The following is a 26,316-nucleotide window of genomic DNA, read 5'->3' as shown; positions in this document are numbered from 1 at the left end:
CTTGTGAAACCTTTCTTAGTCTATGATTTGACAGAGAGACTATTTGAAACCGCGAGGCGGTGACATGGTTGCCAGGGAATAAAATTCAAAATTTTCATCTTGAGCGCGGACCGGAATACCACAAATGCACTACTTCGCGCGTAATGTGCTATCCTTATTGGTTAGAAATATCACGTGATCACTAGCTCTTTAAAAAGGGTGTCAAGCATGGTGGAAAGTAAAATCTGGAGGCAGTGATAGACTTTCTCCCCCTATTTACTTTTGCTTATAGTTATAGAAGATGAAAAATTATTTATAGGAAAACGTGAAAATACGTAAGATAGAATTGTCTTTTCCCTGATCATCACTTTTTATTAAATGTTGTTATAAAACCATTTCATTTCTTCTGTTTCTGGCATAAAAAGATAATATTACATTTTTCATTCGCATAATTTACTTATTTTCAATGATTGTATTATTTTAAGTTTTTTGAACTTCTGTTTTTGGCCTAAAAAAGGTTGTCAAATTTACATGGCGGATTGGAAGGCTCCGATTAAAATTCGAAAGCGCGAGAATGGTTTTCAATCGAACCTGATCTGGAAGGTTTTAAAACGAACTGGATTTTTGCGGTTTTTAATCGAACCAGTTTAGGCCGGATTTTTTAATCAAACTGGATTGGGCCGTTATTCTTAATTGAACCGGATTTGGACGGTTTTTAATCGAACCAGATTGAGCCGGTTTTTTTAATCAAACCGGATTAGGCCAATTTTTTAACAAACCAGATTACGCTGTTTTACTCATCAAACCGGATCAGAACGTTTTATTTATCAAACCGGATTAGGCTTTTTTATTTATCAAACGGGATTGGGCCGTTTTTTTTATCAAACCGGATTTGGAAGGTTTCAATCAAACCAGTTTGGGCCAATTTTTTTAATCAAACCGGATTGAGCCGGTTATTTTATTCAAACTGGATTGGGCCGGTTTTTTAAACCCAACCGGATTCGGAAGGTTTTTAAACGATCCAGTTTGACCGTTTTTTATCAAACTGGATTGGGCCTGTTATTTTATTCAAACTGGATTGAGCTGGTTATTTTATTCAAACTGGATTGGGCCGTTTTTTTTTAAACCAAACCGGATTTGAAGGTTTTAATCAAACCAGTTTGGGCCAGTTTTTTTTTTAATCAAACCGGATTGAGCCGGTTATTTTATTCAAACTGGATTGGGCCGGTTTTTTAAACCCAACCGGATTCGGAAGGTTTTTAAACGATCCAGTTTGACCGTATTTTATCAAACTGGATTGGGCCTGTTATTTTATTCAAACTGGATTGAGCTGGTTATTTTATTCAAACTGGATTGGGCCGTTTTTTTTTAAACCAAACCGGATTTGAAGGTTTTAATCAAACCAGTTTGGGCCAATTTTTTTAATCAAACCGGATTGAGCCGGTTATTTTATTCAAACTGGATTGGGCCGGTTTTTTAAACCCAACCGGATTCGGAAGGTTTTTAAACGATCCAGTTTGACCGTTTTTTATCAAACTGGATTGGGCCTGTTATTTTATTCAAACTGGATTGAGCTGGTTATTTTATTCAAACTGGATTGGGCCGTTTTTTTTTAAACCAAACCGGATTTGAAGGTTTTAATCAAACCAGTTTGGGCCAGTTTTTTTTTAATCAAACCGGATTGGCCCGGCTATTTTATTCAAACTGGATTGGGCCGGTTTTTTAAACCCAACCGGATTCGGAAGGTTTTTAAACGATCCAGTTTGACCGTTTTTTATCAAACTGGATTGGGCCTGTTATTTTATTCAAACTGGATTGAGCTGGTTATTTTATTCAAACTGGATTGGGCCGTTTTTTTTTAAACCAAACCGGATTTGAAGGTTTTAATCAAACCAGTTTGGGCCAGTTTTTTTTTAATCAAACCGGATTGGCCCGGTTATTTTATTCAAACTGGATTGGGCCGTTTTTTTAATCGAACCGGATTTGTACGGTTTTCAATCGAATCAGATCGGGACGGTTGGAAATCTAACCGGTTAAATACTGCCCGGATTTCTATGGAAGGGATCACGAACAGATTGGATTTTTGAAAAGCCCAATCCAATAAGGCTCTAAGTCAAAGACAGTTTCCCCATTATGAGCTTATTCAGCTTAGCGACACACTCAGAAAAGATAAGTGCCTCTACGGAGAAAATCTAGCGACTTAAATCAGCGAGGCTCCCTATTTGACGAGGCAAAGGCCTGTGACTTATGATGATACTTTATACAGTTAACGTAGTTTAAAAACATCGTAACTTGGGTTGCATTAAAGATATAGTTACAACCTTTTTAAACTCAGGTAACGATACACAATTTTAAATTTACTATCCTAAAATTAAAGGTGTTTTAAACCTATTTGACAAATGCAACAAATTATCGATCGAACTTGGCGCTGTGTGCCACTACGGTGAAGAATTTACTAAGTAGTCAGGCATTTTTTTTATTTGAAATAAATACCAACGCTTACTTCGGTCAAATAATGAAAAATTATGAACAATGTCATACTCGATTAATTATGAAATTTATTTAATGAAATATATTTACTTCAAGCAAAAAAATTCAGTAATCTTTGCTCAATGCAAATAACCTAGATGGCGCCCCCGAGCAATAACTAGCAGGATTATTCAACTTTTTCGAGGTGGGATTACTACGTTCTACCAGTAATAGCACAGCGTGTCTCACAATATTTTCTCCCCCCCCCCTAACTGGGTGAAAGACGGTAACTGCGCCATCTATTACATGTAAACAGAAGCTAGCGAAAAATAAGAAAAAATTGTTGGGGTTATTAATTAGAAATTTATTTTAATAATTTTATTTACTTCAAGCAAAAAAATTCAGTAATCTTTGCTCAATGTAAATAACCTAGATGGCGCGACCGCGCAATAACTAGCAGGGTTATTCAAAATTTTCGAGGGTGGATTAGTACGCTATACCAGTAATAGCAGAGTGTGTCCCAAAATATCCCCCCCTAACTGGGTGAAAGAGGGTAACTGCGCCGTCTATTACATGTAAACAGAAGCTAACGAAATATAAGAAAAAAATGTTGGGGTTATTAATTATGAAATTATTTTAATAATTTTATTTACTTCAAACAAAAAAATTCAGTAATCTTTGCTCAATGTAAATAACCTAGATGTCGCGCCCGCGCAATAACGATAAAAGAAGGGAAATTTTGGGGAAAGCAAGTCTGACTTTAGGGTTCCATCCGAAAGCTTCAGTAATCCAACCTTCGATAAGTCGAATAAACATGATCGGACGTTCAGAAGAACCGAAATTGAAGCCCTTTAAAATGGAATAGGAATAACTGATATTAAATTGACAACAGGTTGATTCTAAGCCGTTATTTGAAACTGGAAAATAAACCTTTTACGTAAATTCCATTAAAAGGACTTAGTTACATTTAGGATAATGAGGTCAGCGACTACGTAAAGTATTGATGGAATTTTAATAATGGCCGTGGTGAGACAGCGGATGCTAAAAGGCACTATCCTTTGATCTTAGCGAACCAATGAAGAATTGACCATAACATTATTTTATACGAAGTCTCCAATTTTGTTGATGCGGACAAACACTATACTTTGATCTTAATCAACTAATGTACAAGCTTGTTATTAAAACGAGTAAAATGATGTTATACAAAGTCAACCAATTTGTTGATGCAAAATTATACTACACTTTGATCTTAGTCAACCAGTGAAGTAGCTTGTTATTAAAACGAGTAAAATTATGTTATACAAAGTCAACCATTTTGTTGATACGAAATTATACTACACTTTGATCTTAGTCAACCAGTGAAGTAGCTTGTTATTAAAATGAGTAAAATTATGTTATACAAAGTCAATCATTTTGTTGATGCGAAATTTTACTACACTTTGATTTTAGTCAACCCATGAAGTAGCTTGTTATTAAATTAAAAAAAAATATATAATACAAAGTCATCCATTTTGTTGATGCCAAAAGATACTACACATTGATCTTAGTCAAACCACAAAAAAGATTAATATAAAATTTCTCAAAAAATTATTTTATTTTTATAAATCCCAGAAAATTGTTTTATACAACGTCATCCATTTTGTTGAAGCGAAAAGATACTACACTTTGATCTAAGTCAACCAATGATGTAACTTTTTCTTAAATTTCCATAACACTATTTTAAAGGAATCATAAATTTTGCTGATGCGAAATTATACTACACTTTGATCTTAGTCAAACCTCTAAAAAGTTTATTATAAAATTTCCAAAAAATAATTTTATTTTTATAATTACTGTAACATGGTTTTATTGTTGAAGCGAAAAGATACTACACTTTGATCTGAGAAAATTAATTAAAAACATATTATTCACATTACGATAACAACAATGATAGCATAAATCACAGCACACACACACGCAAGAAATATTCATAGTCTAATTCTCGCTCAGGCAATCATTAATTCTGGCAAAAACCAATTAATTATCAATATAAACATTTTACAAGAAAATAAATATAAATCAAAAGTCTAGATATGTTTTAGTTGCTTCTACATAATTAGAGATATTTTTATTTCATAAAACATCTATAAAGTATTTATAAAATATCTATAAAACATCTATAAAGTATTTATAAAATATCTATAAGACATCTATAAAGTATTTATAAAATATCTATAAAACATCTATAAAGTATTTATAAAGTATTTATAAAATATCTATAAAACATCTATAAAGTATTTATAAAATATCTTAAAATATTTTTAGAATATCTATAAAATATTTATAAAATATCTTTAAAATATCTATAAAATATCTATAAAATATTTTTAAAATATCTTTAAAATATCTAGAAAGTTTTTTTTTAAATATCTATGAAATATCTGTAAAATAACTATATATAATATCTACGAAATATCTGTAAAATAACTATATATAATATCTATGTAATATCTGTAAAATAACTATATATAATATCTATGAAATATCTGTAAAATAACTATATATATAATATCTATGAAATATCTGTAAAATAACTATATAATATCTATGAAATATCTGGAAAATAACTATATAATATCTATGAAATATCTGTAAAATAACTATATAATATCTATGAAATATCTGTAGAATAACTATATAATATCTATGAAATATCTGTAGAATAACTATATAATATCTATATAATATCTTTATCTACAAAATATCTAAAACGTTTCTTTAAAATATCTATAAAAGATCTATATAATATCTATAAAATATCTATAAAATATCTATAAAATATCTATAAAATATCTATATAATATCTATATAATATCTATGAAATATCTATAAAATATCTGTAAAATATCTTTATCATATTAAATGTCTATGAAATGTCTTTAAAATATCTCAAGAAAGAGCTCATTGTAGAAATTACTCTCAGTAAAATATTTAATAGTCGGAAGAGAGGGTAATTGACACGCACATGTCAAAATGGAAGTTTGCGATCGGGTGGTGGAGGGACGACTAGACGACCAAGGACCCTATATGTTAGGATCCTTGAGACGACCAACTCCGCAGTTGCCACTTGGGGCGCTCGGAAAATCTCTTAAAAGTCTCCAAATTAAATAACAGAACAGATTTTCAACAAACAAGCTCCGCTTACCCTTAAAACGGCGACTTGAGACTTGGTCTAGCAGCGCGATATTCCGGGTCTACATTATTTCGATCGGAAAATCAATGTTGCAAAAGTAAAGACGTACGTATAGACGAGCAGGAGACTAGTCGGACCTCCCCGCTGTCAAACTTGGGCCCGTAAAAACGCCAGAGGAAAATCATATTTAATACATTTTTTATTTTTTTTTGCGGTGTCGTTGGGTTCGAATTGTCTTTTTGGGAGCTGTAATAAAAATGCTTTTATGCAATCCTTTTACTCGTACGTCTTCGATATTTCAAGCGTAAATTGTAGGGCTCCAAAATCAGCGTTACCGAACGTACGATAAAATTATCGTACGTATCGATACTTTTTGGGTGTTACGATAATGTCAACAATTATCTACGATAAGTTTTGGGTCTTACGATAATTTCAACAATTATGTACGATAATTTTTGGATATTACGATAATTTCGAAAATAACGTACGATAGTTTTTGGATCTTACGATAATGTCAACCATTATGTACGATAAGTTTTGGGTCTTACGATAATTTCAACAATTATGTACGATAATTTTGGGGTCTTGCGATAATTTCAACCATTATGTACGATAATTTTTGGGTCTTGCGATAATTTCAACAATTATGTACGATAATTTTTGGATATTACGATAATTTTGAAAGTTACGTACGATAGTTTTTGGATCTTACGATAATGTCAACAATAATGTACGATAAGTTTTGGGTCTTACGATAATTTCAACCATTATGTACGATAATTTTTGGGTCTTGCGATAATTTCAACAATTATGTACGATAATTTTTGGATATTACGATAATTTCGAAAATAACGTACGATAGTTTTTGGATCTTACGATAATGTCAACCATTATGTACGATAAGTTTTGGGTCTTACGATAAATTCAACCATTATGTACGATAATTTTGGGGTCTTCCGATAATTTCAACCATTATGTACGATAATGTTTGGGTCTTGCGATAATTTCAACAATTACGTACGATAGTTTTTGGATCTTACGATAATGTCAACAATTATGTACGATAAGTTTTGAGTCTTACGATAATTTCAATCATTATGTACGATAATTTTTGGATCTTACGATAATTTTTACAATAATGGTTGATAATTTTTGGAGTTTATTGGGAAACCGGTTAACAGTAACTTTTAGGATTGCTTTCGCTTTTTAGATTAACTTAACTAGCGTCAGTCACTTCTAGCTCTTGACATTTAAAGCGTAAATTTTAGGGCTACAAAAACATCGCCGATTATTTCTAGACCATGTTTGGACCATACGATAATTTCAACGGTAATGTACGATCATTTGGGAATACTGTGGCAAACGGTGAAGTGTGACTCTGAAGATTTGCTTTTGTGTATTTTTAATTAAAAAATCGTCTGCCAACTTAACTAACGTCGGTTACTGTTAAAAAAACTTTTTAAGCCTCAGCTTTTTAATTAAAAGTTTTAAACATGTTTAAATATAACAATGTTTATTTTATTATTACTAGTTACTGTTAAATTTTGATATTTCAAGCCTTATTTTTAGTAGTCCAACAACAACGTTGCCAGACGTACGATAATAAAAGTATGCGTCGATAATTTCTAGCCATTTTTTGGGCCGTACAATAATTTTCAATTTAAATTGGAAAACTGCATCTTTTAATTTTTGTTTTAGCATATGTTGAAAAATCGCCTGCCGGAAACCTATTTCCGGAAATAAAAAATGACCTGATCCACGATAAATATGTAATTGTAGGTTTTTTGGCCCAAGTTTCGGACAAGTTTATTGTCAATATTCCGACAAAGTTAAAAATTAACACAGTTGGATCATGGACAGTAAATTAAGATGACAGGTTTTCGATACCCTTCCACAGTGCATTTTATTTATCCCCGCGTATCAATCAGGTCGACAGACTCCGAGGGAGTCTTGCAAGGTCGTTTGTACCACGTGATCTTAAAATTTCAAAATGGTAATCTAATGCGGTTGATATTGTTACGTAATTTTTTGCGCTTTATATTTGAGTAATTTTTAATTTGTTTTTTTTTAATTCAATAAAAACTATCAACTGATATCATATTTAATCTATAAAAACGTGAAAAAATACCTTTTGGCGTAAAAATGTACTTCGTGTTTATCTTTTTTCTTTTTTCGAACAGTATCGTCCACTCTTAGCGATACTGGGTTTTTTTCAAATAACCTTGGCCGACTCCCTTAGTGCGATTGGCTTACGCGGGCTAAAAACCAGGCTTTTTACCGATCCTCTAAAATCTACTATCCACGGTTGGATTTTCTGAAATTTACTTCACTATGGTACTAAATTTTATTTTCGCGATCTGGCAACGTTGCTCCAAAATATATCCCTGGAAATTTCAATTCACAACGAAACTACCCGAGGTGTTTATCCCCGATTGGGTTTTAACCCGCGAGGTTGGTAGGCCTTATTCGTGTAACTTGACACTTTCTGAAGGGACAAGGTACAATGGCCTTTCGTTTTTCCATGGCAACCGAAAATGTTTTTGACACCTAAGATTGAGAATTTTCCAATTAAAATAGCAAGGGAAGACGTCAGATTTAGGGAACCAATGAGATAACGAGCTGAAAGGATTTTGTTTATTAGCTAGAACTTTAGTAGATATATTTCATAGATAAAATAGTAGCTAGATCTTTCATATATAGATAAAATAGTAGCTAGATCTTTCATATATAGATAAAATAGTAGCTAGATTTTTCATAGATAAAATAGTAGCTAGATCTTTCATAGATAAAATAGTAGCTAGATCTTTCAAAGATAAAATAGTAGCTAAATCTTTCATAGATAAAATAGTAGCTAGATCTTTCAAAGATAAAATAGTAGCTAAATCTTTCATAGCTAAAATAGTAGTTAGATATTTAATAACTAAAATGGTAATTGCATCTCTCATAGATAAAATAGTAGCTATAACTTTCGTAGATAAGAAAGTAGCTATATAATTAGTAGATAAAATAGTAGCTACATCATTCGTAGATTAAATAGTAGCTATTCTTTCGTAGATTAAATAGTAGCTATTATTTCGTAGATAAGAAAGTAGCTATATCTTTAGTAGATAAAATAGTAGCTACATCGTTCGTAGATTAAATAGTATAGCTATAACTTTCGTAGATAAGAAAGTAGCTATATCATTAGTAGATAAAATAGTAGCTACATCGTTCGTAGATTAAATAGTATAGCTATAACTTTCGTAGATAAGAAAGTAGCTATATCTTTAGTAGATAAAATAGTAGCTACATCGTTCGAAGATTAAATAGTATAGCTATAACTTTCGTAGATAAGAAAGTAGCTATATAATTAGTAGATAAAATAGTAGCTACATCATTCGTAGATTAAATAGTAGCTATTCTTTCGTAGATTAAATAGTAGCTATTCTTTCGTAGATTAAATAGTAGCTATTCTTTCGTAGATAAGAAAGTAGCTATATCTTTAGTAGATAAAATAGTAGCTACATCGTTCGTAGATTAAATAGTATAGCTATAACTTTCGTAGATTAAATAGTATAGCTATAACTTTCGTAGATAAGAAAGTAGCTATATCATTAGTAGATAAAATAGTAGCTACATCGTTCGTAGATTAAATAATATAGCTATAACTTTCGTAGATAATAAAGTAGCTATATCTTTAGTAGATAAAATAGTTGCTACATCGTTCGTAGATTAAATAATATCTATAAATTTCGTAGATAAAATAGTAGATAAATCTTTCGCATATTAAAAATAATAGGTACATTTTTTGTAGATAAAATAGTAGATAAATCTTTCGCATATTAAATAATAGGTACATTTTTTGTAGATAAAATAGTAGATAAATCTTTCGCATATTAAATAATAGGTACATTTTTTGTAGATTAAATAGTAGATAAATCTTTCGCATATTAAATAATAGGTACATTTTTTGTAGATAAAATAGTAGATAAATCTTTCGCATATTAAATAATAGGTACATTTTTTGTAGATTAAATAGTAGATAAATCTTTCGCATATTAAATAATAGGTACATTTTTTGTAGATAAAATAGTAACTACAGTTTTCTTAGAAGGAATATTACACAACATTTTCGAAGATGTAATAATAGCCAAAGTTTTCATAGAAGAAATATTAACCACAATATTTGAGGAAGAAATATTAGCCACAATATTTGTGGAAGAAATATTAACCACAATATTTGTGGAAGAAATATTAGCCACAATTTTCGTAGATGTAATATTAGCAACCATTTTCGTAGATGTAATATTAGCAACAATTTTCGTAGATGTAATATTAGTAACAATTTTCGTAGATGTAATATTAGTAACAATTTTCGTAGATGTAATATTAGTAACAATTTTCGTAGCTAACCAGTAGCTACAGCTGAAGTAGACAAAACGTTTAAATACACCATTAATTCCATGAATATAATTCTTCACACACAAACGTTTTGATAGAAACGTAGTTGCAACACCGATGCTCAATTGGTAAAAGGTCAAGTTCAAAAGAACAAACACGAAGTATTAGCCTGTACCTTTTTATGCGCGCACTTCCGGGTAATCTTTGGATAATGCAAACTGACAAGTTATCTAACGGTCGATATACATTCTATTGACGGAGAGTTTAAGCAATAACAGATTAAACTTGCAGACGAAACGCCTAGACAGTTTTATTGGTCTTGTTGAAAACATAGTAACGTATGCTTAAATTCAATCGACCCAGAAGCTGAAATTTTAAATTCAAATTTTAAAAGCAATCCATGACATAATAACAGTACGATATCCTATACTGCCTAGGTAGCAAAACAATACATTGATTTAACTAATTGTGGCTGTTTACAAACTATGTATCGAAAAAAACCTCTAAAACTGTAGAGTTGTGGAAAATTTCCCGCTCGGAATATGTTTCGTAAATTTTCCGTATTTTTCGAAATAAAAAGAATAAAAAAGATTATCACTCCCCGATTAGCCTAATATAATAATAATAATAATAATAATAATAATAATAATAATTCTTTATTTGTTCTCCGTGCGAGGTATACAGTTCTTCATATCCACGGCCAAGTCACAGATGACTTTTAGGCTCGCAAATTTAAATTTCGTGGCATTTTCGCATAATTTTGCTGAATCCAAAAGTAAAACTAAACCTCTAGACTAGGCTAGAATAAAATTCATTAAAAGTAATATCATAAGTAAATGAACTGAAGTTATCAGACAACTATACTCCCCATGTTGGAGGCGTTTTCCTTATGAAGTTACATATTGACCCCGAATTTGAAATTTTGCGCGCTCCGAGGCCCAAAAAAAGTTTATGTTTTTATCAAACAATTTTTTATGCATAGAAATAGCTATACCCACAATTACCAAGTGCAATTTATCCCGTCAAAAGACGGGGATGGAAATGAGCTTTTATTTGACTCGATTTTCTCATCATTTTCAAAACGAAAACGCCCTCCGATTCTGAGTGCTATTTCGATAACTTCGGTTCATTTACTTCTGGTAATATATGTTTCAATTTTTATTTTTCCGGAAATTTTTCCGCAAAATTAACATCTTTACTTAAATGTATAAAATTTCTTTCAAAATTACGACAATTTGTCTAATCAGAAAATCAGTGCTTAATTCTAACTGTAACTCTGTAACTTAAATTTATTGAAAATTTAGGTTCCGGTATAAAACTATGAAATGTGATGTAATACTTCAGCGACCCCTCCCCACTGTAGCATTTTCAATACACGCCCCTTACTGCGTTACTTAATTTGTGAATGCCCTCCAATCGTCATCTCAAATATCGGTTCTGAACCAACATTTACCAATTAATAGTGTAAGAAACAAAATAGGGATGGCGCCACGTGTACGATTGTCACGCGCTAGCCGCCATGACAGGGTGGGATCGGCTTATTGAGAATCCCCTAACTGTTTCACTATTTATGAAGAATTCAACATTTAATTCGTTTAAATACTTAGAACCTTTAGTTAATATTTTAATTCATTTAAATACTTAGAACCTTTAGTTAATATTTTAATTCATTTAAATACTTAGAACCTTTAGTTAATATTTTAATTCGTTTAAATACTTAGAACCTTTAGTTAATATTTTAATTCGTTTAAATACTTAGAACCTATACTTAATATTTTAATTCGTTTAAATACTTAGAACCTATACTTAATATTTTAATTCGTTTAAATACTTAGAACCTATACTTCGTTTTCTAAACCACGCCCCCTTTCTGTTAATTAAGCGAGGAATGACTATTTTGCGTTTCTGAAAATCGTCTATGCACCGGGCCGTAGTCTCAATTCCTCCAAAAATGTCTGATCATTCTAGAAATGACTTTCAGTAACATATTTAACAGTCAGAAGCTTCATTATCCTGTAAATCGTAAATATAAACCTTTACTATGTATGACAATTGGTAAAAAAACGCGTATCATTAGACCTTTTGTCATAACTGTGTTCAAAACTTGGGGAAAATTGAAATAATCCCAAACAATACGGCGACTGTGTACCGAAATATTTTCGTTGTGACTTTCGCTGTATTACGCGTGTTGTTTCGACGATTTGGTTTGGGAATGTATTTATTTCGAATACCGGAGAATGACCATGTTGAAATGATCTAACTGTAAACTGCTTCCCCCTAAAACCAAAGAGTAGGAGGTGAACCTTTATTAGAGACAAGGCTTACCGTCGACCAGGAGCCAAGTTTATCTTAGCATGGAGCGAGCTCGTCTTGTTTTTCGTGCAACTGATCTAGTTCCGCGTAAAATTACGTATTAGAGGGTTTAAAAAGAGCAAAGGAGTAGTATTCGAGGCAAGGCTTAACGTCGAACAGGAGCCAACGTGTTTGGTTTATCTGGGCGCTAGCGAAATCTTCGTTTGGTAATCATCATTGCCACCTTACATTTCCGAGGGGTCGGACACTTGCCATTATTTTGTACGGGATTTCGGGATTTCGTAGAGATTTTGGCGATTATATCATTACTTTTTGAAGTGATTTTGGGATTTCAATGTTAATTTACCATAGAGAGAGTTTAAAGATTTCGAGATTTTAGACAAAGTGTACGGGATTTTGGTAAATGTCCGACCCCTCGACATTTTCTTAGACATTCAAAGTGTATAATTTAACTAGTTAGTTAAGATTAAATATACATTCTACAACTTACAACAACGACGGTATGTGAACGAACATGAAATTTATATTCACGAGCTTGCGTGAGAAGGCCGCAAAACGCAATGAGGTAGAATAAATTGAGATCCAAACCAATCTGGGATTCGCGGGACACGTTTTATTTGAGTAGGAAAATTAAGCTTAAGTTTCAATTTTATCCAATCGTGTTGGCGCCATCTGTTTCTATAATCAGACACTTTTGTAATGTACATAAAGGTTTAGTTTTCCAATAACACGATAGATGGAGGCAGCACGATTTGATTAAGTTCATTTACTAGGCCTAACTCTCCAACTGAACAAATACTGTCCCGCGAAACGGTATAGGTCCTGGAAGACGGATTTGGAAATTTTGGATCTCTATTTTTCTACCTCATTGGTGAAACGTGAGCTCGTTGTTATGCAAATTGCAATTATAGCAGAAACTAAAGCCGTGGTTATCCAAAAAAGCTATTTACGTTAAGTATAGTAATTAGACAAAATATAATACACTAACAGTTGTAAGTGATTTTTCTATGCAAGAAATACGGTTAAAAGACAATGTAATTTATATGTAAACACTACATTTATAACCAAAATCATGATTCGTCAAAAATGACAATGCGCGTTTGTAGAAGAGGCTGCTGTAATCGATGGTGCCAATTTAAGCCTTGGGCACCAAAAGTAAACGGATATTTTACGTCTGCTTAAGCGTTTAGTTTATGATTTGACTAAAATACCAGATATAGCGTAACATACTGCCACTACTCAAAATTGGACTTACACAATCGATAGTTTGATATTTCGATATCCGCCCCTTCTCCACATGCGCATTGCCATTTTTGACGGATAGAAACTTTTTTATCATTTTTGATTTTTACAGAATAGTCTTCTAGGGACCAGGAGTGATTGTAGTTTGATCATCTTAGTTTTCTGAATGATTAATTTTATACCTTATTCTCATTATGAGTTTTCTTTGTGCTGAATCCGAAACGGAGTATAATTTTTTATTTCATAATATTTAACCGTAAATACTGTTCAACTTTTCTTTCACTTTATATAATATAAATGATCTTAAATTTATGACCGATTCAGTTTATGCGTAATTCGCATTAGGACTTATACGATTTTTTAAATCGCGGAAAGAGAGGAGCGCTTATTTTACCGCTCATAATAGAGCGGAAAGAGAGGAGCGTTTATTTTACCGCTCAAATAAGAGCGGAAAGAGAGGAGCGCTTATTTTACCGCTCAAATAAGAGCGGAAAGAGAGGAGCGCTTATTTTCCGCTCAAAAAAAGAACGAAAAGAGAGGAGCGCTTATTTTACCGCTCAAAAGGAGAGGAGCGCTTATTTTACCGCTCAAATAAGAGCGGAAAGAGAGGAGCGCTTATTTTACCGCTCAAATAAGAGCGGAAAGAGAGGAGCGCTTATTTTACCGCTCAAATAAGAGCGGAAAGAGAGGAGCGCTTATTTTACCGCTCAAGTAAGAGCGGAAAGAGAGGAGCGCTTATTTTACCGCTCAAATAAGAGCGGAAAGAGAGGAGCGCTTATTTTCCGCTCAAAAAAAGAACGAAAAGAGAGGAGCGCTTATTTTACCGCTCAAAAGGAGAGGAGCGCTTATTTTACCGCTCAAAAAGAGAGGAGCGCTTATTTTACCGCTCAAAAAGAGAGGAGCGCTTATTTTACCGCTTAAAAATGCGGGAGCGTGAGTGGATATTATGCTAGCGAGTGCGAGCGTGGAGTGAGCTGAGCGGCGCTTTGACGAAAATGCCCAACACTGCTTCCTAGGTAGCGTCCAGTTTTAAAGTAGCAGTGATGGTTAAAAATTCCACCCCCAGAACACCGACTGGTGACATCGTTTCAGTGGCGTAGCTAGAAAAAGTTACGCCCGGGGCGAGTGGAAATTTGCAAATAATATTTTGGCGCCCCTATACCCTAACATGACGGTGGCGCCCGGGGCAGCCACCCCGTCCGCCCTGCCCTTGCTACGACCCTGCATCGTCTATATGTTTACAACAGTTTTACCTTCATTTATCTTGTCACACCAAGTTTGTAATCTATGTAAGTCAGGTTCGAGTTCTAGGTAGTCTTGTGTATTTTTAAAGTAACGGTCGGCTCTATCATGGCCACCTGTATTACGATAAGGCCCTTGTTATTAGAGATGGCAATGAATCTATCCCATTCTTCGAAAAAACGACGTTACCGGGGTGCGTGGTGCCATCTATTAATGGAAAAGGAAGCTAAAATTCAAAATAGCGAAACAATAACGTCGTCAGAGAACCATTTATAATTATTATAATTAGACAACTTATACACTACTTAGTGGAATTTAACCTAAATTATATACCCCATAAAATATATTGCTAAAAATTACTATAATTTAGGTTATTGACATATTTACAAACGAGCCAATCAACTCGAGGGGTACTTTTATGTACCGGCTTTTGGGTCAAAATGTAGCCTGAGCATCTTGTTTTGATTTCGACGCTAGCAACATCTGTTGAAAAAAGAGCTACTTAACGTCGAGCTGACACTTGCTTCAATGGATTTACGTAGTTTTTTGTCGTCGGCGAACAAAACGATATTTGTATTTTCGATTGTTGAAATCCCTAATAAAATCTTATGGGTTTTTCTTGGGAATCTTTGTAAAATTTGGCACCTTTTTCCCAAAACGATTCTGAAGATTTTCTTAGGAAATTTTTCTTAAGAGTTTCGCTAACGCATTCCTTTAAATATCCTGATGGGATTTCCTCATTGATATCATGGGATATCCTTTAAATTGTTCTTAAAAGCCTTTAGAAACTGATAGATAGATAGATAGATAGATAAAATTGTTTATTGCGTGCAACACAACATACAAATTTGTACTTTTTACAGTATGTATAAAACCTTTTAGTGGCCCTTAAATTACGTAATTATTGTTCAAAATATGTATAATTGATAATTAAAACTTCATCAGTAGTTACATGATTTGGTTTAATCATAATTAACAAATAATTCAATTTTTAATTTAAATAAACATCACAATTAGTTCTGATAGATTAGTAAAAAGTAACAAGTTGGCAAGCCAAAATATACCTCTCCTCGGAAGAATTGTCCCTAGTGGTATTAATTTCTCGAGATAACCCTTAAAGATATATCTCCGCAATTTAGAGTTATTTGTTAAAAATATTAACCCATTTCTATCCCGCCCGGTATAAAATTTTAATTATAATTAAAATAATTGAGACGAAACGACCAATTTTAATTTATTCAGAATATCATAAGTTAAGTAGTTACAACAGTAAGTTAGACGTACTATAACAATGCACAATTGAATTAAACCCTTTTACAGAACAAGTTTATCAGTTAAATATAATACGAAGCAAATTTTAATGAAAGAAATATCTACAGAGGCTTTTTGGAATTACTCGCTTACGAAATACTTGCCGCATCTTTAACGCTCATTTTATTTCAACACTCGCCCTTGATGAAGATACCGTAGATATCTGGTATTGGACGACTCGTTCACTTCCTGTTGACGTTGTGACGCATACCACATGAAAAAGACCAATGCCGTCCAATTTACAATATCATATAATGACTCGCACACCCAAGAAATCATTGACTGCGTTAGAAATCGTAGATATCCAAATATCCACACCAAATGTATTTACAAGAAGCAAAAACCTTACCATCAACAAAGCACAGAGAGCCACTTGACTAACCGCCAGCTCTTAAAGCAATTAACGTTAAATTATCTCCTTTGAATTAACAGAACTATATACAGGGTCTTTTTTTTTGCTCGGAAAAGTGTTTTTTTTCAAAAACTATTTATAGTACCGATTTCAAATTTGGAAGGTCAATTCTCTATACCGGGGGACATCAGTTTGAGAAATTTGAGCGTTTTCGGTAATGTTTTTCACCAATTTTGAAAAATTATTTTTCGACCACTAGGTGCAAGATAAAAAATTTCTATTATAAAGTTGTAGGCCGTCATCGAAAACCCTTAAAAATTGTTCACTCGACGAAAAACAATTTATTTATCAGTGAAAATTCGAGCTTGAAAAATTTACAAGTTGGTGAAGCCAAATTACGATTGTTTGAAACGATAATTGAAACCGAATTACCTAATCCAGTTGAAACTTTGGTTAAAAAAACGACCGGATTTAAAAAACACGAGGCTATAGGTCAATCCTAAACATGCATTGGGTATTTAAAGGAAAACTTTGGGAGATTATTATCAGTGTTTGATAATATTTCGAACAATGCCTCGTTATTCAGTAGCTGAGCGTACCGAGATAGTTGCCATTTACTATGGAGAAGCAGCGCAAAACCTTAGAAGAGTGACTGAAATCTTCGCAGAAAGACATCCAAATGGAGCACCATCTGTAAATACAGTAAGACGAGCAATTCACGATTTCAATCAATTTGGTAACTTGCAACCTAGGTTTCGCGGATTGGGTCAACCGGATTTAGACTTCGAGAACAATGTACTCGCGTACTTTGTGGCATATCCTCGTCACAGTTGCGCTAACGCCGCTGCTGATTTGGGTTGTTCTGCAAATTGTGTGTGGAAAATTCTTCGTAAGAATCGCTATCACCCATACAGAGCTACGCTCCACCAAGGACTAATTGACGGAGACCATCAAAGACGTTATGAATTTAGCAACTGGTTACTAAATGCTGTCCAAGAAGATAGACAATTTTTGCGCCATGTTTTGTTCTCCGACGAAGCGTCATTTTCTAGAGATGGGCCCTTTAATCATCAAAACAGCCATCTTTGGTCTGACATCAACCCACATTGGGGTTTTGAATATCATCACCAGGTTCAATTTGAACGGGTCAATGTTTGGGTTGGACTTGTTGGAAACCGTTTGATTGGTCCCTTTTTCCTGCCAACGAACCTCAACGGCCAAAGGTATTTACATTTTCTACAGAACGAACTGAGTGACGCAATCGACGACCTTCCATTGGCTGAAAGACGTCAGTTGTGGTTTCAGCAAGATGGCGCCCCTCCGCATTTTTCCCGGCAAGTAACTGAGCACCTCAACAACGAGTTTCCTGAAAGGTGGATAGGGAGAAATGGTCCAGTGCACTGGCCAGCAAGGTCACCTGACCTAACACCGCTGGATTATTTTCTCTGGGGATTCGTTAAAGCAAAGGTATACGCCACGCCCATTGAAACTAGGGAGGAACTCATTAGACGAATAATCAGTGCTTGCCGAGACGTCACACCAGAAATGGTAGAGAAAGCGTTTGAGAACTTAATTGTCCGCGCACAAACCTGTGTTGCAGCCAATGGTGATATTATTGAAAATGTTTTGTAAGAATTTATGTGAATAAAATATCTGCATTTAAAAACCAAACGTGTACATTTTTTCAAGTGTGAAAACTCTACTACGTTTGTATTAGACTTGTTCCCTTTTCAATTATCGTTTCAAACAATCGTAATTTGGCTTCACCAACTTGTAAATTTTTCAAGCTCGAATTTTCACTGATAAATAAGTTGTTTTTCGTCGAGTGAACAATTTTTAAGGGTTTTCGATGACGGCCTACAACTTTATAATAGAAATTTTTTATCTCGCACCTAGTGGTCGAAAAATAATTTTTCAAAATTGGTGAAAAACATTACCGAAAACGCTCAAATTTCTCAAACTGATGTCCCCCGGTATAGAGAATTGACCATCCAAATTTGAAATCGGTACTATAAATAGTTTTTGAAAAAAAAAACACTTTTCCGAGCAAAAAAAAAGACGCTGTATAGGTCGTTAAGAAAGTGGACCACCCACAGGGTCTACCCTTTAACCCTCTAATCTCGGCTGACTGCGCTAAAACAAGATTTAACCTTTAAAAAATACCAGATTAGGTCTTCATAAATTCATTAATAAAAAAAGACTTTATTAACTATTATGCTTACGATGCCTGTCTTAATTTCAGTGAATCTAAGCAGCTATCGGTGGTTCTGTGGTAGAGCGCTCGACTGCCAAGCCGAATGGTCTGGGTTCGAAACCTCGGTGGCGCATTTGTTTTTAATCAATAGAAAAACGCTAAATTAGAATTTCTTCGATGCAATAATTTCAATTTCAATTCTATTACAATTAAACCAAAATTTCGTACTCTATTAAATACGCTTCCGATAAAGCTGAAGGTCTAATTTTCAATAAGGCGTAACAAGTGTCGGTGGTTCTGTGGTAGAACGTCCGCCTGTCAATCAGGAGGTCTCGGGTTCAAATCCCGCCCGATGCGATCGCAAATTGATACTAAGACGAATACCGTGTACAACTGGTGGAAACCCTGCCATTGGACGTTGAGAGGTAGCATTACACTCAGCACTCGGTCCGTCCCAAAGTCATTAAGAAGAAGTTGGAGAGAAAACGCCCATATAAACACAACAGACTCAACATGCACATCCATCAGAACACAAACACAACAAATTCAACACTCACAACCTACGCATAAACATTACAAAACCCGTAATACACCAAACCGTCACGACGGTGAGCGAAAAAACACCATCCAAACCAAACCGCAAATGAATCCGTTAACGCTCACCGTCACACGGTGGTTTTGCCAACCCTTCGAGAAACTGCGTACGCAGTGATTACACTTTGCACCGAAAATGCGAACGCGTTCGCAGTCCTGACAGACCCACAGACCCACAGACAGACCCACCCACAGACCCACAGACAGACACGGTCGTTGTATAACCCCTCCTAGGGGACTTTGTCCCCTCGGAGAGGTAAAAATTGCATTATTATTTAAAATTAATAATAGGTGTTTCAATAAAATACGGGAGGTCATGTGTAAATGTTTTTTCTACGTCACGAGCTATAGTTATTGAAGATAAAGAGCGTGCGCTCGAGTCGATAAAGATTTTGGCATTTGAATTCCACATGCGAAACGCGCGTGCCAATAAAGCACTAAAAAGCTTAAGCTCGTGAGGCGGGGAAAAACATTTTATACATTTAATTTTTTTATTGATTTATTTTATAGAAACACCTATTTTTAAAACCAAAGTTAATAAATATTTTGTAGTTTATAAAGATAAGATATTGTAAGCAAACCCAAAATATTGTAGAGATTCTTAATTATACAACTGAACTTTCTTAAGAAAACTACAGATACCTTTCTTAAGGATATATACAATTGGAATATTTTAAAAAATCTTAAGAGATTATTTTCTTAGAACGTTAGTGAATTTCTTAAGACATATTAGGGAGTATTTTTTTTTAAACTCAATTCCTAAGGCGCCTAAAAAATCCCAAGAGTTTCTTAAGAATATTTTTATACCGCGAGTAACTTTATATTTTTCCATTTATTTTAAGGTAGTTATTTCGTTCCATTAGGTAAATGGAAAGACATTTTAGTAGATTACCTGATAGACCATAGAATTAGAGTTTTTGCAGTATGGAAAATTCAGTAAAAGGCTTTGGATAAGTATAAATTATGTTTAGTTAAAACACGGCCAACTTAGATCCACTGCTACTCGCGTGCGAGTAGCAGTGGATCTAAGTTGGCCGTGGTTAAAATGAACCACATTGCAAAGAGTGATAAAATCATTTTGGTCCAATGTTCATTTTCTTGAAGACCTATTGGTACGAGCTATTTGTAAGTTTTTAACTTTCTTCAAATTTGTTTAGAGTTTAGCTTTTTTTTATAGATATTGAACTTATTAATTACCATGGTATAGTATATTAAAAAAACAATGAAACTGGAGAAGATATCTCACACGGTATAAATTTATTATTCGGAGACGTTTCGAGCCGTGGCCCTTTATCAATCCACTTGTTTAAGCCTATTAATATAAATTTGAAAAACACGAGATTTTAAAGCATGTCGCGTGAGGCGCATGTCGCGTGAGGCGCATGTCGCGTGAGGCGCATGTGTGACAAAAAAAGGGAAGAACGTGAAACAAAACAGATACCAAATGGAATAAATACTACAATAAAAATATAATTTTAAACATTAAGTAGACCCCCGTTAGTTATTTCTGAACAGCCTCTATCTAAATTAAAAGTACCCTTTTTTCGAATAAATATGCCTTCTAATAATTTTCTCTTATACCAATTTGATTCTCTCTTTAGAATTTTGAAATTATCCCATTTTATCGAGTGAGAGTCATTTTCCCAAATATGCTTCGCAATACCATTTGTCAAATCACAGTTCTTTACACAAATTTTATGTTCTTTAATTCTATCGGTAATTGAACGTTTGGTTTTTTATCACTTTTCATTATGGATTATATCGATTTTTTTTATCATAAATTGTGATAAATCGCTTGAGCGATGAATTCAGTAGTTGTGATAAGGTTAGCTTCGATCATGGACCAAGAATCTGAGGGGACCCACTGTTCAGTTTTTAAAAAGCACGCGTTAATACTGGGAATAGGAAAATCACGGGTAATTTTAGTTCAATGTGGACAAACTAGGCGTCGCTGAAGTCGATTTCCGGCGTAGTTTCGTAGATAAGTTGGAGCGTTCATGTTTAATTTATTGTCGGTTAAATGATTAGGCCTAATAAGTTTTAATGGACACGGTTGAAGACGTAAAAAAGACCAACAACGTTTGGGGAAACTAAAATATATTTATTTAATACGTTAATCCCGATACGCGGTACTTCGGCCGATAGGCCTTCAGGGCGAAGTTACAACACGGGTTGCGAGAAAATAAACCTACTAAAAAGGACTGTCAAAAAGGAGGATGTTCACAATAAGTTTGATGTAAAAAAAGGGGGAACAGGGAAAAACAGAAGGGGGAAGGCAAATACCAGAACGGGGGAGGCCAAGAAACCATTAAATGCTTGCAAACAAAACCCCAAACCAGCGACCAAAAAAACCACTGCCGATCGAAAGAGACGAAAACTTAACAATGTCGAACGCTAGCGGCAAAAACACGCCTCCGGGATGACCGCACGCAAAACACCTAACAGGAAAAACGAACTACCTAAAAACCAACTTATCATTTAAACCGGAGGGAAAGTCAGTTCCCAAATTAAAAATGAAACAATTTTCTTCAGTATGCCTCTGCTTGGTGGATAAATTAGTTGTACGCAAGACGCGAATGGAGACGTCATTGATGGTACGCGTTAAAAGTGATCAGTGATGCAGTTCTTAGTTGCAGACTTTCTAATATCGTCTCACCAATGTAAAGAATATCGCAAATTTTGCAGCTGAGAGCGTAGATTAGATTGGCAGTCGTGTAGCTGAAAGACCCCTTGATGGTAAAATCACGCCTTGGACCACGGACGGTAAGGTCAGACGACACAAACGTGGAAGTGTTGCACCGGGGACGATTGCATTCTTTAGTACCCTCATCAGTCACGCGAGAATCTTGGCCCGGCAACGAGCTAGAGACAAGTAGACAACGTACGTTATTCTCACGACGGTAGCAAAATCTTGCAGTTTCTGTAAAAATATTGATAGTCCAGTTGTAGAAGGCCGTAAGGTTTCCGGGGTAGGTACATTTGTTCAAATTTCAATCGGCCGAACGGTGGAACAAATGTTCGAATTTCATTCGTCCGAACCGCCAAATTAACAAATGTTTCAATTGTTCGAATTGGACAACTTGTTTGTTTCATTCGTCCGAATCGGTAGCATCACTTGTCCGAATTCTGTCGCTAAATTAGTATTTCTTATTGCTGTTTGTTTTGGTGGGAATTGCGTTGAATGTTGTGGATATTTTAGGTTAGGTTAGGTTCACGTTAATGTTACTATTTTCTTATATTAACAATATTAAAAAAACAACCAATTCCTAATGTTCGAAAAATCGGACCAACGATTATTCGAACAAATGAAATTTTCCAGTAAAGTTAACATAAATTGAACGACTAAATCACCAACAAAAGTTGTGATAAATTTTTCGGGCAAATTAAATACGTTTTCGGACATACGATCCTGTTTTCCGGCATTCGGACAAATGATCATTCGGACATTTGTACCACCGTTCGGACGAATGAAATTCGAACAAATGTACCCAAATCATGTTTCCGAATGACAGTCCCGATCCGACACATTTGAGGATGGCACGTTAAAACTACAGCTGCCCTCTCATTGGTAGACACCCTGTCAAGGGCCGACTGCGAGACAGTATCAGAGAAACCCCTGGTCGAGAAAGAGTCCCGCATCTCGGCAGCCCTTTTATTAAAGTCGTCTTCTGAATAAGTCTTAGACCTACTATTTTTACCTCTCCGAGGGGACTTTGTACCCTAGGAGGGGTTATACAACCACCGTGTCTGTCTGTCCGTGGGTGGGTCTGTCTGTCAGGCCTGCGTTCGCATTTTCGAGGCAAAGGGTAATCACTGCGTACGCAGTTTCTTAGAATCAGGGAAAAGGTTTTTCCAAAAGCGCCCTCTTTTTGTCATTGGGTGTAGTATAATTTTTTAATCGGCCGGGATTCGAACCCGAGCCCTCTCGCGCGACAGGTGAGCGTTCTACCGCAGAACCACGGATACAGTTACGCTTCACTGAAAATTAAAACCTCTTCCGAGGAGAGGTATATTTTGGCTTGCCAACTTGTTTAAATTGGATCTTTAAAAGTTTAAGTAACCATTGTGTTAAGTAAAAATAACCAGTGAGCCGCGTATGGCTGAGATGTTTTTCATCAAATTCGCTGGAATCCGTTTCATTTCTAAACTTAAAAAATTAATGAACTAAGCCTAACCTAATTTTATAGCACACTAGCTTTAATACCCGGCTTCGCCCGGGGTCTTTTTGATTTGTACGTAATAAAAGAACGGTACCATAACAAAACCGACTTCAGAAAACTTCGTATTTTTATTTCCTTCTGATGATTCTTCCTAATAACTTTTGGGAGAGCTAACAATTCTCGAGTTTTAATTTCCGAATGACTTGTGTTGAGTCCGTTGAAGAGCCCCCAAATTCCACCCCTTCTACCGGTCCGTCAATGTAGAGCCTAGGGGGCGTCCATTAATTACGTGAGGCAATTTTGGCGATTTTTCGACCCCCCTCCCCCTTTAGTGAGATTTGGCTCGTCCCCCTCCCTCCCCTGTATAGTCTACAACTGGGATAGAAGATGTCGGAATTGTATTAGACACTACGTTAATTGGGAGAGCCATTCCGACTTTAAATTCAAATTACCGAAGTCCTGAAAAATCATTTGAATTCCTTTTACTAATTCTAAATTCTATGTCAGGTATTTGAAATTAGGCGTGTTTAGTTGAAAATCAGGCCCTGAACATTGAGTTAAAATTTCAAAGCTCTAGAGCTGACCGTCCCCGAGTTTTTAGGAACATGACATACAAATAAATAAATAAATAAATAAAAGGACAAACTTTCAGACTTATAGTTATAGATACAGTCGCCTAAGCCCCGACTAATATTATCGTAGTGATAGTTGAACAGAATTCTGGAGGCGCTTCAAAGCGGCTGACGTACCACAGTAAGCCTTCCGATTTAGGCCACGCCTACCGTGTCAAAATATCGGGAACAGTGAGTCCCCTTAGATTCTTGGTCCATGTTTCGATTTAGCGACCTTTTACGAATCCATGTAATAATATCATCCATGACCAACATATTTATTAACGATATTGGCCTAAAGGTTGTTGGGTCGCTCTTAGAACCTTTTTCGTGAATCGGAGAGACCAGAACGTTTTTCCATGATACAGGGAAACAGCCCAGTTCCAGCGATAAGTTAAATATGGATGTATCTCAAGAGTAGGACTAAGATATGGGAGCAGCCTTTTAATATAAAACTAGGAACACCTTCTAGACATGCTGACAATTTTGGTTTAATTATGCACTTTGTTTTTGGCGAGAAATCGAGCACTTTAGCATTTTATATCGCAATATTTGCGAAGACATTTTTAAATTCTTCGGCAATTCGCTGGTGCTGGAAATGAGTAAATCACCTTTTTTAAGTATAATATTATTTTAATTATCTTTTAAGTTACTATTGACAATATTTTTACAAATATTATTGGAATGATTTTTTCGGTTTAGTTTTAATAAAGTTCTTTAAATTTCTGAAAGTTAGCATTACTTTTCGATCTTTTAAATTTCTTGAAAAAATACTTTTTCCTATTTAGACTTTTTATAAGCATAATTAATGTTATCCCATTATATTTTAACTGGTCAATACCCTTCGAACTTTCCTTTCAATTTGTTTAAAGCAAGTGGTGGCTCTTGTATAGTTGCTTTCTCTCGCACTAGATGTCGTTAGCGTATAAATCAAAGCAATTGGGTAAGCATCAAAATCTAGCCTAAAAGGTGTGGCAAATTAGGAGCTTCTCGCGTTGATTGGCTTTATGGAATCACGTGATTATTAACTTATTAAACAAGTGGTTTCAGGAAGCCAATAGATGGCAGACAACTCGCCTTTCGCTTTAAAGGAAATGACGGCTCTATCATTGCCACCTGTATTATGATAAGGTCCTTGTTTTTAGAGATGGCCGATTCTTCGAAAAGAACGACTTTACTGGAGAACGTGGTGCCATCTATTAAAGGCAAAAAAAGCTAAAACTCAAAATAGCGAAACAATAACGTCGTCAAAGAACCATTTATAATTATTATAATTAGACAACTTATATTCTACTTAGTGGACTTTAACCTAAATTATAAACCCATATAAAATATATTGCTAAAAATTACTATAATTTAGGTTATTGACATATTTACAAACGAGCCAATCAACGCGAAGGGTACTTTTATGCCCCGCCTTTTGGGTAAAAATTTAGCTTAAGCATCTTGTTTTGATTTCGACACTATCGACATCTGTTGCAGAAAGAACTATTTCACGTCGAGCCCCCCACTTGCTTTAAGTCCCGGAAGGTGCTGCCACCTAGAAGCGCTTTTAGAAGCATTTTTGTAAAGGTTTTTAGTTTTTTTTAATAGAGCCGCCATTTACTTTCGATGATCTTAGTTTTAAGAACGATTCGTTTTATGCGTAATTATCTTTAGGACTTATATGCTTTATTTGTGCCGAATTCGATACGAAATATACATTTTAATTTAGTGTTGTAAGTCGGAAAACTTTCCAGAAAATGACCCAGGCCTTTTTTTTTCGTAAAATTTTCCGTACTTTTCCGAAAAAAATAAAAAAGTTTTCATTCTATGATTAGTCTAATATTGTTTGCAAATTTAAATAAAGCGGCATTTTCGCCTCATTTTTTCGAATCTAAAAGTAAAACTAAACCTCTAGTCTAGCTTTAAACTGATTAACAATGCAACACTATTATTTTTTGTAGTATATTTACTGATATTAGACATTTTATATCGATAAAAAGTTAAAAACATAAAAAACCCTTTAAAAAATAATTTATGTTTCAATTTTTTATTTTTCCGATTTGCGGATAGTTTTCCGGAAAATTTTCTGGAAATTTTTCCGGAAAATAAACAACACTACTTCAATCTCATAATATAATAATAATAATAATAATAATAATCAGCTAGGCTAATACCCAAGGCACCACCTTAGGCCTAAGTCATCAAGCGACTTTTGAAGCCATTAATTCAGGTGGCCGGGTTACAATGCGTAGGAGGGTGGTGGCAAGCCCTGCATGCCACGAGATCGAGCCAACAGCTCCCTACACTAACTA

General features: G+C 34.5%; 1 protein-coding gene across 1 annotated transcript in view; it reads left to right on the top strand.

Moving 5' to 3' along the window:
* The window catches only part of LOC149958934 (uncharacterized), a 72,415-nt gene that overhangs the window by 8,581 nt on the left and 37,518 nt on the right, over positions 1 to 26,316 (top strand). The gene's annotated exons all lie outside the window — the stretch shown is intronic.

The sequence above is a fragment of the Leiobunum rupestre genome, chromosome 2 (genome assembly GCF_980474605.1).
Source record: "Leiobunum rupestre chromosome 2, qqLeiRupe1.1.hap1, whole genome shotgun sequence".
Lineage (NCBI taxonomy): Eukaryota > Metazoa > Arthropoda > Arachnida > Opiliones > Sclerosomatidae > Leiobunum > Leiobunum rupestre.
This window is presented reverse-complemented; position numbering and strand designations above follow the sequence as displayed.